Source organism: Tachysurus fulvidraco, chromosome 6 (assembly GCF_022655615.1).
Source record: "Tachysurus fulvidraco isolate hzauxx_2018 chromosome 6, HZAU_PFXX_2.0, whole genome shotgun sequence".
In the NCBI taxonomy this organism is placed as follows: Eukaryota; Metazoa; Chordata; class Actinopteri; order Siluriformes; family Bagridae; genus Tachysurus; species Tachysurus fulvidraco.
In genome coordinates this window covers 26,381,049-26,399,586 of record NC_062523.1, presented here as the reverse complement: position 1 = coordinate 26,399,586, position 18,538 = coordinate 26,381,049, and the positions used below count along the sequence as shown (strand labels likewise).

At 37.2% G+C, this 18,538-nt stretch overlaps 1 non-coding gene and 1 pseudogene across 1 annotated transcript; both read right to left on the bottom strand.

Moving 5' to 3' along the window:
* Positions 1-735: 735 nt before the first annotated feature.
* LOC113647341 lies at positions 736-854 on the bottom strand. The gene has a single exon (XR_003441647.1). It is a non-coding gene; the product is annotated as a 5S ribosomal RNA (ribosomal RNA).
* A 216-nt stretch (positions 855-1,070) lies between these two features.
* On the bottom strand, positions 1,071-1,189 carry LOC113647354 (annotated as a pseudogene).
* Positions 1,190-18,538: the final 17,349 nt, after the last annotated feature.

Sequence of the window (18,538 nt, the reverse complement as noted above, 5' to 3'; positions counted from 1 at the left end):
AAACTGTCAGCTCTACTGCCAGATGTGAATGCGCTTGGGTTTTGCCTACACATTGTGCGTATTTTTCCTTCAGTTCCTCCATAAAGTGAACCTGAAAGGCTGAATATGGCCATCCATGTGGAAGGACTGCTGGCTATCGTGCTCTTTTACCTACTCATCTTATTTATTGGAATTTGGGCGGCTTGGAAAAACAAGAGGTCTGGGGTTGGAAACAGTGAAGACCACAGAGAAACTATAATGGGAAGTAGAACTAGAACGGTACATTTCCTAAAGAAAATGTGAATGTGCTTGCACGTGACGTCAGTTTCCCTCATCGTGCTGAGTGTTTTGATATATGACATGTCCATGTTGTGCTAAATTTTTGATTTCACTTATTTTGGGGGCGGGGCTACACGTGACGTCAGTTCCCCTCATCGTGCTGAGTGTTTTATGTTGTGTAACTGAGATATGGCTTCTTTATATTGCAATATAGTTCGTAAGGTGCACTACATGGTTGCTAGGGTATGGCTGCACAGTTACTATGGTTATATTTGCAGACTAATCATGCTAGTATTAACTTAGCATTAAATTCTTAATGCTATTTCTTATTTATTTATTAATTAATTAATTAATTTATTTATTTATTTATTTATTTAAATTGTTGTTTTCTATCAAAACATTAGCTACAGGGTATGAATATTAAGATATCGTTGTTAGAGAATTCAAATAGTAAAGTAAATGAATGCCTATGTCAATAGCTTACAGCACCTGGTATTCCCAGGCAGTCGCCTATCCAAGTACTAACCAGGCCCGACTCTGCTTGGCTTCCGAGATCAGACGAGATCGGGTATTCTCAGAGTGGAAAGGCCGTAAGCTAGAGGAAAGATGGAATGGAACCCATTTATAAATTGTTTGTTTTTTCTTTTTTCCTATTTCTTTCTTATTTATTTATTTATTTATTTATTTATTTATTTATTTATTTATTTATTTAAATTGTTGTTTTCTATCAAAACATTAGCTACAGGGTATGAATATTAAGATGTTGTTGTTAGAGAATTCAAATAGTATATTAACTGAATGCCTATGTCAAAAGCTTACAGCACCTGGTATTCCCAGGCAGTCTCCTATCCAAGTACTAACCAGGCGAGACTCTGCTTAGCTTCCGAGATCAGACAAGGTTGTGCATTCTCAGAGTGGAATGGCTGTAAGCTAGGCGAAAGTTGGAATGGAACCCATTTATAAATTGTTTGTTTTTTCTTTTTTCCTATTTCTTTCTTTCTTTCTTTCTTTCTTTCTTTCTTTCTTTCTTTCTTTCTTTATTGTTGGAAAAAAATGGAAATCTCGGAAAAAAGATTTTTACATTATTTTATGCTGAATAATATAAAATATAATGGTTCATATTAAAGGCCAATATGTTGATAAAAATATGATTTATACTCGAAATTCTGATGATTTGTGTGTGGTATGATCATTGTAATGCAATTTTAGGTATCAGCATGTGTTTTGAGTGAATCCCTGCATGCATGTACAAAGTGCTTCTCATGAGCTGAAAAGGCGTTTGCCGCAGTCTCAGTGCTCTAGCGCCTTCCTTTCATGGTTTTTCGTGAAACCTTATGTAAGCACACATCTGACAAGCTTGAAAAGGGCTGTTTCACATTGTTTCCATGAAACATGATAGGACGCAGTGTGTTTATGTCAGAAATCTCGGGAAAAAAGCTTTTTTACATTATTTTATGCTAAATAATATAAAATATAACGGTTCATATTAAAGGCCAATATGTTGATTAAAAATATGATTTATACTTGAAAATCTGATGATTTGTGTGTGGTATGATCATTTTAATGCAATCTTAGGTATCAGCATGTTTTGAGTGAATCCCTGCATGCATGTACAAAAGTGCTTCTCATGAGCTGAATTGGCGTTTGCCGCAGTCTCAGCACTCTAACGCCTTCCTTTCATGGTTTTGCGTGAAACCTTATGTAAGCACACATCTGACAAGCTTGAAAAGGGCTGTTTCACCTTGTTTCCATGAAACATGATAGGACACAGTGTGTTTATGTCAGAAATCTCGGAAAAAAAGCTTTTTTTTACATTATTTCAGGCTAAATAATATAAAATATAATAGTTCATATTAAAGGCCAGTATGTTGATAAAAATATGATTTATACTCGAAAATCTGATGATTTGTGTGTGGTACACAGTAAATTTTAAAGTGTTGAAATAACCCTTTAATAGTTAAATTTAACACTGGATCCGAGTGTATTTGGTCCCACTCAGAATTGGTGCTAAAATGACTCTTGACATAGTGTTAAATATTCAGAGTAAAATTAACTCTGTGTGGAGTAAAAATTTAACACTGCTCAACACTGAATAGAGTTACTATCATTTAACACTAAAAGAAATTAACTCTTAATAGTGTCAACACAATTTAACACTAAGGTACATTAACACCAATAGTGTTAATATTTCACTTTTGTAGAGTTTATTTACATTTTTATTATTGAAAAAAATCCCACTCAGTGAGTACAATTTTAAAACATTTTTTGATCAAATAACTCCAATAAGTGTCAATATTTAACTCTGTGGTTTGACCAATTTTCAACTCAGTGTTTTTTTGTTTTGTTTTTCTTTTACATTGAATACATAGAATAGAACAGAACAGAAAACAACTTCATCAACATACCATTTAAAACCTTTATTAAAACAATGTCAGGCTTTAATGCACAAAAAAAAACCCATCACATCTGCATAAAATGGCAATATGGCACTATATGCATTGCAGAATCTGTTGTACCATATTTCAGTTGAACATCAAATGGTTTGAAATAACACAGCTCGTTAACATTCACTACCTTTAAAACTCGGTCTGGATGTAGTCTGACTGTAAATGCATCGTAATGGTCATCAAAACAGTGTTTCCATTAGTATTCCACATAACAGTACATTTTCATCCTTCACAGCAATAGTCTTGATCTTACAAAGCACTGCCATCTCACATGCTACTTCTGTACAGATAATAAAGTCAGGGCGATACTCTGTACCATGATGTTTGATCCACTTTACAGAATAGACAAGTTCTGATATTTCCACTCCTAGTTTGGAAGCCATGTCAATGCCACCTTCAAGTCCACTGAGTTCCACCATCTTCCCTGGACCAAGAGTCAATCTGTACTGGCTAAAATACTCCCAGTGCATTGCCATACAACTCTGGTGCTTTTTAGCTAGCGTTTTGATGATGTTTTTGAAGCTCTTTAATTGTGTTTTAAAGAATTTGTGTTTAGCTTCATAGCGCATGCACCACATGTGCAGAATTGGTCCAATTTTTCTTATACACCATGGGTAATGTATAATTATGTGATGCTTTGGCAACAGATTTTTTTCTGGAAACAATTTTTTGAATAGCTGGTGATGTTCAATTGTTAAATGTTTAAGATGAATGGTCATGCCTTGAGTTAGGGCTGGTGAAAATATGATGTTAACAATCTGCAGACGTAAAAGCAAAAGATACCAGTGCTTATCATCTCTCTGCGCTAAATCACCAAATAACAGCGGCATGTTGCGCAACAAGCACCCTGACTGGATGGCAGTTAAACCCAAATCGTTGCTTCCACCAAACAATTTGAGCACTGGAGGACGGTTCCTCTGCTGATTGTAATCATAATCAAAAGAATGTATTCTACCAGCAAGATCATTAGCACTCAAAAAATTATGCTGACTGTACTGCAGAACAAGTTTTACCTCTAGCTGAGCAACACCTTCTAAAATGTCATGCATTATATCCACAGCAAAATTGTCTACCGTGTTGAAATACTTGAGTGTATTTAACAAACACATCCGTTTAATGCCATAAAAATGAGGTAGTGTAAGAGTCATCTTGTAACTTTTTACAGTGCAGAGTATGAATCTCAGTTGTTCTTTTTTTTTTTTATTAGATGCAAAATACAAATACAAAGACCAACAAAACAAAATGCGTGTGTGTGTGTTTGTGTGTGTGTGTGTGTGTGTGTGTGTGTGTGTATACATACATATATATATACACACATACATAAATCAAAGAGGAAAATATATTAATAATAATAATTATAATGACAATAATAACGATGAAGACAGTAACAGTATCACACAAGACAAAATGTAAATGTAAAATTGGGTATGAGGAAGGTGACTATCAACAGTAATAGCAATAATAATAATGATGATAATAATAATAATAATAATGAAAAATCCAATTAATAAGAAATAGTAATAATAGTATTAGCAGTAGTAGTAATGATAATCTCAGTAGTTGACAACCTCAGGGTTATCTTCGGAAAACACAAACTGAAAGCGATCTTTCTCAAGGACACAGAAACGACAGAAATATTGAGCCCCAAATGACTCCACAAACCCTAATAAACCATGTAAGCCAAGGTTATCCCTTGTTACTTGAACAATTGTACCCCTAACACAGCTTCCAGACACTGGATTCTTAACCCCCTCAATCTCAAGCACTTTTAGATAATTTACTAGAGGCTCAATTATAGATTTAAATCCATACCATCTAATATCCTGTGCATGAAAGAGGGCACATCAATGAATATTATCCAATGAAGAGTTAAACATAGGGGTGAAATTCCTTAATGTAAAATATATAGCACCCAATTTGTGTAAAGCTTTTTTGAACCCAAAGGATTAGCGGTCTCAAAATCGTCATAAAATAACTGAATTTGTAAGGCATCTTTTTCTGTGTAAAATAAAGGTTTACTTGTAAAATGTGCCGCATCACTTAAGTCAACATAAACGCCTTCCTTTGGAACATGCCTGGGTTTAAACAAATCAATAAGATGCTGATTTTGTAAAATTGACTTTAATGTTTCTGATATGGGAATATAAGCAAATTTATCTGTTACAACAACCTGATCGAATGTTCCTGTGGTTTTATTGCTCCTGCTATCAAATCTTGTGCCGAGCACTATTTGAGTTGGTTCAACAGTTAGCCATTTCTCTGAAAAATGTCTCTTTCGTTTGGCTTCCGAATTTAACAAAGTAAACGGATTTTTCAAATGTTCAATTGAACTTTCTATTTTCCTTTTAGTAGCAATGTCATTTGGAGACAGACAGAGCAAAGCTGCATCCTTCAAAAACAACCTCCATAGATGAAACAAAACCACTTATAGCAGACTGACTTAACCCAGCAACTTTTAGTTGTGCAACAGCAGACACACACATATCCAAAGTGCTCTTATTTGACTTTAATAATACAGACGTTGTGGCCACCTCTCCAACACTGCCAATCTGATCAAATGATTGAGCACTAATTTTTCCTTCTAACTCAGCAGTCTCACGGTTGTTAGTGGTGTCAAAATTCTGGTCAATTTGCTTGTCATGTTTTGTATTCAAATGTTTTCTAAAACCTGAAAAATTACCAAACACAGAACTACACCCGGTCTCTACACATTTAAGGCAAAGATTCTTTCCAGGAACAAAACCATGAACTAATCTGAAGTGCCTAATAAGCAATTTTGAACCAAGTAACAGCCTGACAAACAAAACACTTCATAAGGACAGAAGGCACCTAGCTAAGCAGCCTTGATGAAGTACTGGTGAAGGGAATTCTTCTGAGGTCCCACGGCCAGGAGATAGGGCTGAGCAATAGCTGTGATTTCTCGAAAATGCTCCTCAATGTTTGTTCCACTCTGAGAAAACCAAGCAAATTGAAGAAAACCATCACCAATATCTTAAATGTAAAACAGAAAAATTCAACCAACCAACCAACCAACCAAACCTTCTTGAAGACAACAAGGTGCTTCTCTGCTTGAGACACAGACACTTTTCCTGGTCTTTTCTGGCCTTGGGCAGAAGGTGGGATCAGATGCAACAGAAGTATTATAGAAAAGAGGTCACTATCCCAACCTGTATAAACACAAGGAACATAAAAAAATGTATGGGGACAAAATATTTCACCTTAAAATTAGAAAAGTTAAAAAGTTAAAAAGTTCACTTCCAGAACAAAATTTTATTGATAATTTACTCACCCCCTTGTCATCCAAGATCTTCATGTCTTTCTTTCTTCAGTCGTTTTTTTTCTTAAGTACATTTTATATTGTTAATATGTTAAAAGTATGATTATAAACACTTTACCAAGCCTTTAATGTCTTTGAATCGTGGAAAGACTGTCAATATATCACTTGACTGCATGGGGTCAAGAACCATGTTGCGCGAAAGTCGAATGTCAATTTCATTTTCTTCTTGATGGCATCCTCATCAGAAGAATGGCTCAAGAATGCAACTGCTTCCTTGCATTCATCCTCACTCAAGATGGTCTCTGGATTAAACTCTGACTGCCTTTTTACAGTTGGTCCACCAGACCCCGCATCAGCAGACGCTCCTTGTCCTGATTAACAAACCATTTTAAAAGCTTCAACACTGCTTTAAGAATGATAAATGAAGATAATCCTTAAAAAAGGCAACCTTGCAACAGAACTCCTGAGAAAGATGGCAGAATGAGATATATAAATAACGAAAAAGGTATGAGATTTTGGACACATTGTGTACCTTCAAATGATGCACGTCGTTCTTTAGCTAAGCCTCTTTGTACAGTTTTGATTCTCCATGCTAAGTACCCAGTACCGCTTTCACCATCATAATAATGTTCCTTAGAAAGAGAAAAATACAGATAATAAGTCTTTCAATTCAACAGCAAAATACACCACCTGTAGCATGGGTATGTGAGATCAGCAGCATTACACAGTATTAGAACTCATAGCTGACACTTACATAGCCATTTTTGGAAAAGGGGTCACTGAGGTAAGGGAACAAAGTCACAATTCCTCTGGCATATTTTTCTTTGACCTGCCTTGGTGGTGATGTACTGCAGTAAAAAATAAAAAAATTTAAAAACATTTAAGATAAAAAAAGACTGTGTCCTTTGCACAAGTTTAAACAACAAAACATTTTTAGAACTTAAGATCATATATCCACCGGGTAATGATCATGAAGATTACCCATTCTTTTCCGTCATGTCAGCTGCCAAGATGTTGACCATTTTCCCCCTTGTTTCGTCCCCCAAAGACTTTGTTCGGTTGTATTAGTTTATTATACGCTCCCCACCAGGTTTCTGGACAAGGATGGTTTCCACCATCTTAAAAATTATAATAAAAAAATGGATATAAATTAGTCTTAAAAACTGTAAGTCTCGTAAATCAACTTCAATCATAGAAATATCAAATTAACGTTAATTTTTTAAATTAAGCTTTGTTCAATCATGACTGTATCCTGTGAGTCACTGGAGTCAATGGATGAAGACAGGGACAGATTTGACTGCCCATGAGAGGCTTGTGGAGAGGCAGAATACAAGTCTAGTGAAGATACATTTTTATGGGGAATTATTATTAATTAGTAGTATTACTAATTAGTATTACACATCTGACATTTCTAATGAGTAATGTAATAAATACAAACCTGCACCATGTTTTATGGTAAGAACTCCAACTGAGGGCTCTGTGACTACATCCTCAAAAACATCATCATCCACCTCAGTCCCTGATTCATCAAAAATCTTCACATTCTCGGGTACAGCTGGGACACCAAACTTTAAAAATGCTTAAAAGGTATTCAGAAAAGTTATATGACTTACAAGGTTTTACATAACAATGATGAACTTTGAACATCAGGGCACATGCAATGTGTGATTGTATATATAAAATTACTAGACATCCATCAAGTAACAAAAAAAAGCATATTCCTAAAATAATATAATGAAAATATATATACAAATATTTTTACCAGCAGACAAAAATTCCTCCGGGCTCAGCTCGGTTATCTTGACAAATTTTTGGGCATCCCCAAGTTTCACCTTAACCAGTATGCTCTGAAAGAAGTGACTGAGTATTACACAGATTAAAAACGTGTAAAAAGTTTTCATGCCCAAAATATAAATAAGTACAGAAATTCTGTTGCAGACGTTTGCATAGTCACCTCAGTATTTGTGATTAGGTCTAAGAATTGGTCATAAAAGGTAGCAAAAAAAAAGAATAATTCTCAAATACTTGAGTAAATACTTACAGTGATAGGTGTTTCACTTTTCATCTAAAGTTAATGATGCCATACAGTTTCTGATCCAAGTTGCCTAAAATAGTGAATTAAAAACAGCGACAATAATAATAATAATAATAATACATTAATTGTGCATTAAATGTGCTGTGCCATGCAATATGTAAAGCACATGTTAATTATTTTCTAATATACAGAGTTTAAACACAATCACTCCTTACAAACAGTTTGAAGTTCACACCTACTTATACTAGCACTAATATATACCGCTCTGCTCATGTCAGCTGTGTGTCTAACAGGAATAACATAAAACTATAATACCGAAAACACTAAGAAAGATAAAATAATAAAAATTAGCTTTGTGCAGCATTGAACCATCGCTAACCCCATACTTAACTTGCCACGAAGTCACCTATTCGGAATTTCCGAAATTAAATACACAAAACCACACAAATTGCATCAAAATACAATCCATGCAGTATTATTAGCACATTTATTCACATAAAATATTAAAATTGTGTTTTAGTATGTTACTTAAAAGACCTTACCTGTGGGTTAGAGTTGAAAGAAAATGGCGACCAGAAAACTCCTGTCCTGTTCAGAATCTTTGCAGGGGTAGATTGAGGGGCGGAGCTTAACAGAGTAAAATTAACAACGCAGAATTTAACTCTGATTATTTTCACCAACACTAGGGGACATCTTTCACTATTTGTTGTTGAGTTAACACTTTAAGAGTAAATATAGAATAACACTGCTTGATTAACACTGCTGATTTTACTGTGTATGATCATTTTAATGCAAACTTAGTTATCAGCATGTGTTTTATGCTAAATAATATAAAATATAATAGTTCATATTAAAGGCCAATATGTTGATAAAAATATGATTTTTATTCGAAAATCTGATGATTTGTGTGTGGTATGATCATTTTAATGCAATCTTAGGTATCAGCATGTGTTTTGAGTGAATCCCTGCATGCATGTACAAAAGTGTTTCTCATGAGCTGAAAAGGCGTTTGCCGCAGTCTCAGTGCTCTAGCGCCTTCCCTTCATGGTTTTTCGTGAAACCTTATGTAAGCACACATCTGACAAGCTTGAAAAGGGCTGTTTCACCTTGTTTCCATGAAACATGATAGGACACAGTGTGTTTATGTCAGAAATCTCGGAAAAAAGCTTTTTTACATCATTAGTTCATATTAAAGGCCAATATGTTGATAAAAAAAAGTATGATTTAAACTCGAAAATCTGATGATTGTGTGTGGTATGATCATTTTAATGCAATCTTAGGTATCAGCATGTGTTTTGAGTGAATCCCTCTATTTGTCTAATAAAGACATGACAGTTGAATCAAAAAATCAGATACTTGTAATAATCATACAGTACAATATGGTATCATGCAGTTTTCCACTGATTCAGTCCACTGTTCATTCCTTGTGTTTCTTGACACATTTCAAGCCTTGTCTACTTACTGTTATTCCCATGTAATGTTTTTTTTTTTCTGCTGCAGTTCAACCATGAAGGCCTGACTCACACAGTCTCCTCGGAACAGTTAATGTTTAAATATTCGTGCCACTTGAACTGCAAGAAGCATTTATTTGGTCTGTATTCTGAGGTGCTATAAATCTGCGGTTTCTGAGTCTGGTAATTCTAATAAACATCTGCAACAGAGATATCTCTTGTGCATAAGTAAATAAGTACATGAGTGGGTAGGTGTACAGTTTTTAGATAGCTACTCAAGTGATTGGTTAATGTAGTTTAGAAAATAAATAATTTTAATGAAACCAATTTCAAAGGTGACGGTACTTTTATTTTTACTTAAAAGTGCAGCTTTATTTAAAAAAGCCAAGAAGCACGATAAAAGTATGTAAGCACCATCTAGCTCTGAAAAGTGCTTGCCAGCTATTTATTTATTTATTTATTTATTTATTTATTTATTTATTTATTAGTTTGTTTCAAGAAACAAGGAAAATTAGAGCCCCCCTAAATAATTATATACTGAAATTTCTGTTATAACTGCCAGAGTTCACATGATAAATGTACCTGAACTACTATGGGATCATATTTTGTATACAGTCGTGGCCAACATTTTGAGAATGACACATATTAATTACTTTATCACTATATTACAAATATAAAACAAAAACATTTTCACTTAAATTCAACTCTGCCGCAAAACAATCAACCATTTGATTTAGAAGATATGTTCAATTGTGGTGAAGAAGGTTTAAGGGCGGACAAAAAAATGTCCAGCAAAAGCGCCAGGATCATCTCCTAAAGTTGCAGTGCAGAGCTTGCTCAGGAATGGCATCAGGCAGGTGTGAGTGCATCTTCAGTCATGCCAACAGTAAAGCATCGTGAGACCATTCATTTGTGGGGTTGCTTATCAGCCAAACAATCCCTTTTCCAGCATGATGAAGCACCTTGAAAAGGTGCTCAGGGAACTAAACATCTAAATTTTGGGTCTGTGGTCAGGAAACTCCCTAGACCTTAATCCCATGGAGGACTTGTGGCTAATCCTCAAGAGGCAGGTGGGCAAACAAAAACCCACAGATTCTGACAAAGTCCAAGCATTGATTATACATGAAGCATTGGTGGGCTGCCATCCAGAAGTTGATTAAGAGCATGCCAGGGTGAATTGCAGATATCTTGAAAAAGAAGGGTCATCGCTGCAAATATTGACTTTTTGAATAAACTTAATGTAATTGTTAACAAAAGTCTTTGACACATATGAAAACCTTGCAATTATACTTCAGTATACCATAGGTAACATCTGACAAAAAGACCTAAAAACACTGAAGCAGAGGACTTTAACATTAACATTTATGTTATTCTCAAAACATTTGGCCATGGATAATAATAGGAAGCAGTTTCAAAGAGTAAAAGAGTAGTATTTATTTGAGTTGAGTGTGAATAATAGCCACGCAGTAGGGATTCCAGTTAGACTTACCAAACCTATAAAAATGCAGAAAAGCTGGACCACATCTGTATAAGCCACTGAGTATAACCCGCCTACCGCATGTGTAGAAGATGGCAATCAGTGCTGATATTATAACAGACATGTTCATGTTGATGTCCACTATGACACTTATGGTGGTGTCAACATTTAAAGATGCTTACAACCATGTATAAAATTCATATAATAATCAAATCATGCTGTTATTCTAAACTCTTCTTTATATGCTTGTGCTTGTCTGAATCATCTGTTTCAATTTTCAGCAAGTTCAGTCCATGTGGATGTCACTCTAATCCTTCCAGCCTTTGTTGCCTGTGGATCTGGGCCTCTTTCTCCTATTATTTAATCTACTTTTAATTAGATCTCATTAATGGAATGGCTTTTTGTACTTTTTGGTAAGGGTTTGGGGTTTGTCAAAAGTATATGTGTTTGCAAAGACTTCTTTGAAATCTTTCTTTTCATTAATTATTTTGTACATTTTTCTCATTTTCCTTAGTAACCACACACACACACACACACACACACACACACACACACACACACACACACACACACACACACATACACAAACACACACAATGAGGTAATTTTGCAAGGCCAAAGCCAATCTATTGGTATGTTTTATGTTTTTGGGAAGTGAAAGGGAACCAAACCTGAGGTGACCTATTCATCCATGGGGAGAACATGTGAAACTGAACATAACTAGAGACTCTGCAGGTTTGAGGCAGTAGCCTCACTATCATTTTGGCCTTAATCACATGCAATCATTTACCAGGTTCTTTTTATCATAAATCTTGTACATAAAATAAAAATCTATTTATTTTTGGTTTACTGTCTATTTACCGTTGAGTTTGAACTGCAATTATACCTGTAATCTTGTTATAATCAAGATTGTAATTATAAACAATTATGACCAAAACTGTAATTATACTAACCTTGAGTTATAAACAATCTTGAGATGTAAGCAATCTTGATTGTAATTATGTTATATAAACAATATTCATTGTATTATGCCAATCTTGAGAGATGCCAAGCAATGCATAAAATTGTTTTTAGTTTCACCTTGTGTGAAGTTGAACAATTATTAAGCATTCACAACTATAATGTATTCTAAGGGTGCTTTCACATCTATAGTTCGGTTCATTTGGTCCGGACCAAAAGCAAAAAAAATGATACATTGTAGCTTTTTAGCAGTTTTGGTTCCTTTTTACACCACACTGATCGTTCTGTTCTGCACCAGTTGAACAAACCAAAATGCAGTCATGTGATAACATCCACATCACTCATTGGCCACATGTCTTTGAGCATATTTCCTTAACTGCTTCTCGATTGGTCAGAATAAACGTGCGGGAAATTCCAACGAAACTCCTGAAGTAAAAAAAAAGAGGAAAATACAGGAAAATACAGCATACACCATGGAGAGACGACTGTTGGCTGCAAATTATGTTCATGGTTGTAATCTACTACATCGCTTGTATACAGCACTCTATGCAAAGACTTAATTTTCAGAATGAAACGTGGATGCGGCTTGAAAATATCATTTTAATGCACTGCAAACGGCGAAGATGCATCGCAAGACACTTCAGGAGGTGGCGAGCATTACTTTTGCATAACTGTGACATGCTCATCTTCTGAAAATATTGCCAACGACCCACTACAGCAGCTGGTTTAGTCCAAAATGCACAATACTTTTTGCAGTTAGGTCTATTCGATCTCGGATCGTGTTCTCACCACAAACGAACGTATCAGAGTTTGTTTGAAAGCGTACCGAGACCACCTCTTCAAGGAGGTCTCGGTACGCTTGTTTGGTCTGCTTTTGGTGCGCACCAGAGTTCGAATGCTGCATTCTCACCTGCCTAATTGAACTCTGGTACGATTCAACCGAACTAAACAAGGCAGGTGTGAAAGCACCCTAAATAACATACCCAGCGCTGACAAAATGGCTGCTGACCAGAACATTTCCCCCATCAATGTAGGTATAAAGAGAAGACCACCCATTCTCTTCCCATAAAGCTGCTGAAAGGGATCAAGCATGGTCACATATCTCCTGGACCGCATCAGTTTAGCAAAGAACAAACCATCTAAATCACAAAGATGGAAGAGCATCAAGAGCAATGCTAATGGATACCTAAAGCAAAAATATGTAAGAATCATGATCTGTGACAAGGTTAGTATAAAAATTTTATATTTCTAAAAACATATGTTACCTCATTCATTCTGCCTAAATTTCTTCTGGTATTCATCCTTTTACCTTTTTTTTTTTTTATATAATATGGCTATTAACAAAGCAAACTTCACTCAGCATCATGGCCCTGTTGTAAATATTGGCTATATATCCTGAGAGAATCAATATTAGACAGATGAGTTATTTCTAGAAAGCTGAAGTCAGCAACCATGCAGCAGCAATTTGACTTGTATGAGAGCTGTTCCAGAAGTTTGATGTACTGCAGTTGATGTACATTTATAAAACAAATCAGGTGTGTAATGTGTGAGTCCTACCTACTACCAGGCTAAGTGCATAACCAAAGGGTGCCTGTACCCATGCCAGTCCATAGCCAGGCAAATACACATTTTCTGCTGTTCCATTGATATATCCACCACCAACCCATGTGGCTAAAAGTTTTAAGAAAAAAACTAATTAAACTAATAAATTAATTGTTTAAATACATGCTTGTAGTGCAAAGTAAGTAAGTGTGTGTGTGTGTGTGTGTGTGTGTGTGTGTGTGTGTGTGTGTGTGTGTGTGTGTGTGTGTGTCTGAGAGAGAGAGAGAGAGAGAGAGAGAGAGAGAGAGAGAGAGAGAGAGAGTCACTTCTTGTGCATTATAAGGTACATTAAACAATATGTATGTACAGTAAATTCATTTGCATGTATTTCTCTCTTGAAATCAATTATTCAAAGCATTGAAAAATGAGTACATTGTTTCCTTTAATAAATTAACAAATCATTATTAAGCATTATTAGCTCCTGATTTTCGCACTGGTACAGATTTGACTGAATCTGTAAAATCATCAATATAAACGTCCTATATTTAAACCCCTTTTGACGGACAGTCTAGTACATCAGCGTCGCACATAATAACAGTCGAATATTATTTAAACAAAGGAATGCAATCTATTTAAAAAATCAGTGTAAAATCTACAACATACATAAAGTAGATTTTTCCCCAGGCTTATTTCTAAAGTCATATTAAACTTACCGGTCTTGCAAAGCACATTCTTATTCTCTTGCATACTTATTATTAATGTGCTTGCAAAGCACATTCTTATTCTCTTGCATACTTATTATTATTATTATTATTATTATTATTATTATTATTATTATTATTATTGTTATTGTTATTATTATTAATGTGCTTGCAAAGCTCCTAAGGGCCCAGTTCCTTAGACTCTTGGGGATTTTTTAGAAGCATTTGTTTTGGAAAATATTACCCCAGTGAAGAAAGGGGAGCGTTTGAAGGTAAGCGCCGCGCTTTGTGTGTGGGCTTAATAAAATCCCGAGAGTCTAAGCTTTCAAACAATATAACATTTAACCGTGTATTTAGAGGTTTAATGCTTAAAACTAGTGGTGGCGTGCCGTGGACAGTACGGTGGTCACATATGTTGTTGTTTCTGCCATTTGTATAACTTTTTGTTGTTTGCAACTATCAGTGTAGTTTTAATAATTTTTTATTTCACTTTAAACTAATGTCCTTTTAAGAGCAGCAACGGCTCTTTTAAGAGCCACCCATTAATTAAAATTAAGATAAGAATGGCTTTAATATAATAAAGCTTGGGTACTGTTAGACACGCCATTCTTCACATTAGTGAATTAATACATAAAACCGCAAAGGTTTTCTTATCTTCCTGAATGGAGTAGGGGATAGCGATTCTGTTTAGCATGCAAGAGTTTCACGGTTCGAATCCACCCTTGGACAGTATTTTTTTTCTAACACTTTATAATAAAGGTTCATTAGTTGACATGTTTCTGCCATTTGTATAACTTTTTGTTGTTTTCAACTATGTAGTTTTTTATAATTTTTTATTTCAGATTGTGAAAGCTACTGGACCGCTATGGTGCCAATACTTTTGGATGTGATCGGCCATGAGCATGTGAAGTGATCCGAATACCCGTGGGGCAGTTCCCTTCATTGTGCTGAGTGTTTTGATATGTCACATGTCCATGATGTGCAAATGTTTTATTACGCACCTTTTGTGGTCAGGGCTACATGTGACGTCACGTGACGTGACCAGAATACCCATGGGGCAGTTCCCCTCATTGTGCTGAGTGTTTTGATATGTCACATGTCCATGTTGTGCAAATTTTTAATTTAGCTTGTTTTTGGGGTGGCGCGACACGTGACATCACGTGACGTGACCAGAATACCCGTGGGGCAGTTCCCCTCATTGTGCTGAATGTTTTGATATGTCACATGTCCATGTTGTGCAAATTTTTGATTTCGCTTGTTTTGGGGGCGGGGCTACACGTGACCTCACGTGACGTCAAGTGACGTGACCAGAATACCTGTTGGGCAGTTCCCCTCATTGTGCTGAGTGTTTTGATATGTCACATGTCCATGTTGTGCAAATTTTTGATTTTGCTTGTTTTGGGGGCGTTGCTACACATGACCTCACGTGACGTGACCAGAATACCCGTGGGGCAGTTCCCCCCATTGTGCTGAGTGTTTTGATATGTCACATGTCCATGTTGTGCAAACTTTTGATTTCGCTTGTTTTGGGGGCGGGGCTACATGTGACCTCACGTGACGTCACGTGACCAGAATACCCGTAGGGCAGTTCCCCTCATTGTGCTGAGTGTTTTGATATGTCACATGTCCATCTTGTGCAAATTTTGAATTTTGCTTGTTTTTGGGGCGGGGCTACATTTGACATCACGTGACGTCACGTGACGTGACCAGAATAACCGTGGGGTAGTTCCCCTCATTGTGCTGAGTGTTTTGATATGTCACATGTCCATGTTGTGCAAATTTTTGATTTCGCTTATTTTGGGGGCGTGGCTACACGTGAAGTCACGTGACGTGACCAAAATACCCGTGGGGCAGTTCCCCTTAATGTGCTGAGTGTTTTGATATGTCACATGTCCATGTAGTGCAAATTTTTGATTTCGCTTGTTTTGGGGCGGGGCTACACGTGACGTCACGTGACGTGACCAGAATACCCGTTGGGCAGTTCCCCTCATTGTGCTGAGTGTTTTGATATGTCACATGTCCATGTTGTGCAAATTTTTGATTTCGCTTGTTTTGGGGAGGGGCTACACGTGACGTCACGTGACGTGACCAGAATACCCGTTGGGCAGTTCCCCTCACTGTGCTGAGTGTTTTGATATGTCACATGTCCATGTTGTGCAAAATTTTGATTTTGCTTGTTTTGCGGGCGTGGCTACACGTGACCTCACGTGACGTGACCAGAATACCCGTTGGGCAGTTCCCCCTATTGTGCTGAGTGTTTTGATATGTCACATGCCCATGTTGTGCAAACTTTTGATTTCGCTTGTTTTCGGGCGTGGCTACACATGACGTCACGTGACGCGACCAGAATACCCGTGGGGCAGTTCCCCTCAATGTGCTGAGTGTTTTGATATGTTGCATGTCCATGTTGTGCAAATTTTTGATTTCGCTTGTTTTGGGGGCGGGGTTACACATGAAGTCACGTGACGTGACCAGAATACCCGTGGGGCAGTTCCCCTCAATGTGCTGAGTGTTTTGATATATCACATGTCCATGTAGTGCAAATTTTTAAGTTGGCTTGTTTTTTGGGCGTGCGACACGTGACGTCACGTGACGTGACCAGAATACCCGTGGGGCAGTTCCCCTCATTGTGCTGAGTGTTTTGATATGTCACATGTCCATGTTGTTCAAATTTAAAATTTTCACATCACGTCACATGACCTCACGTGACATCACGTGACGTGACCAGAATACCCGTGGGGCAGTTCCCCTCAATGTGCTGAGTGTTTTGATATGTCACATGTCCATGTTGTGCAAATTTTTGATTTCACTTGTTTTGGGGGCGGGGCTACACGTGACGTCACGTGACATGACCAGAATACACGTGGGGCAGTTCCCCTCATTGTGCTGAGTGTTTTGATATGTCACATGTCCATGTTGTGCAAATTTTTAATTTTCACATGACCTCACGTGACTTCACGTGACATGACCAGAATACCCGTGGGGCAGTTCCCCTCATTGTGCTGAGCGTTTTGATATGTCCAATGTCCATGTTGTGCAAATGTTTGATTTCGCTTGTTTTGGGGGCGTGGCTACACGTGACGTCATGTGGTGTCGAGTGACGTCATCAGAATACCCGGTGGGGTGCCAATTCTTTTGGCAAAAAGTGGCTACTGAGTGTTTGGACATTTCATGTCAATACAGCAGTCATTATGGGATTCTACTTATTATACTACATAGAACAGTACATGCAGTTCCTAATGTTGGATGTATTGTGTGTGTGAGAGCTTAGAGGACTTTTCGGAATTCCCTATTCAAGTCTATGGGATGTTCGATCACTGACTACCGGAAAACCGAAAATTCCGTCAGAACTCCGAGATAAAAACGTTGTCTGGAGTAAGGTCCTAAAGAACCTGTCCGAGTTCGGTGTAAATTGCTCGAAAACTTGCTGAGTTACAAACCTCAAAAGTTTATAATGGAAGTCTATGGGAAAAAATGCCACATTGAGCTTCCGTACCGGGAATGCTGGAATTCCGATCGCTTAGAAAAATAGAAGCAACAAACTTCAGACCAGGGTCTACGACATATCCGAATTTGGTGCATGTGGCTCGAACGCCCTGGGCCGCATTTTTTTTAATAAATTTTTGTCTAAGAATAATAATAACTAGATTAGTAAAGTTCGTCGCGACAAACTTTGATGTTGGCTTTGACGGTGCAAGAATTCGCAAAGGCCGGTGCATTTTGGAGGCAAGTGGACAGAAGGATTGTGAAAGCTACTGGACCGCTAGAGTGCCAATACTTTTGGAGGTGAGCAGACATGAGCATGTGACGTGATCCGAATACCCGTGGGGCAGTTCCCCTCATTGTGCTGAGTGTTTTGATATGTCACATGTCCATGTTGTGCAAATTTTTGATTTCGCTTGTTTTGGGGGCAAGGCTACACGTGACGTCATGTGACGTGACCAGAATACCCATGGGGCAGTTCCCCTCATTGTGCTGAGTGTTTTGATATGTCACATGTGTATGTTGTGCAAATTTTTGATTTCGCTTGTTTTGGGGGCGGGGCTACACGTGATGTTACGTGACCTGAATACCCATGAGGCAGTTACCCTCATTGTGCTGAGTGTTTTGATATGTCACATGTCCATCTTGTCCAAATTTTTAATTTTGCTTGTTTTTGGGGCGGAGCTACATGTGACATCACGTGACGTCACCATAATATCCGTGGGGCAGTTCCCCTCATTGTGCTGAGTGTTTTGATATGTCACATGTCCATGCTGTGCAAATTTTTAATTTTGCTTGCTTTTGGGGCGGGGCTACATGTGACATCACGTGATGTGACGTGACCATAATACCCGCGGGGCAGTTCCCCTCATTGTGCTGAGTGTTTTGATATGTCACATGTCCATGT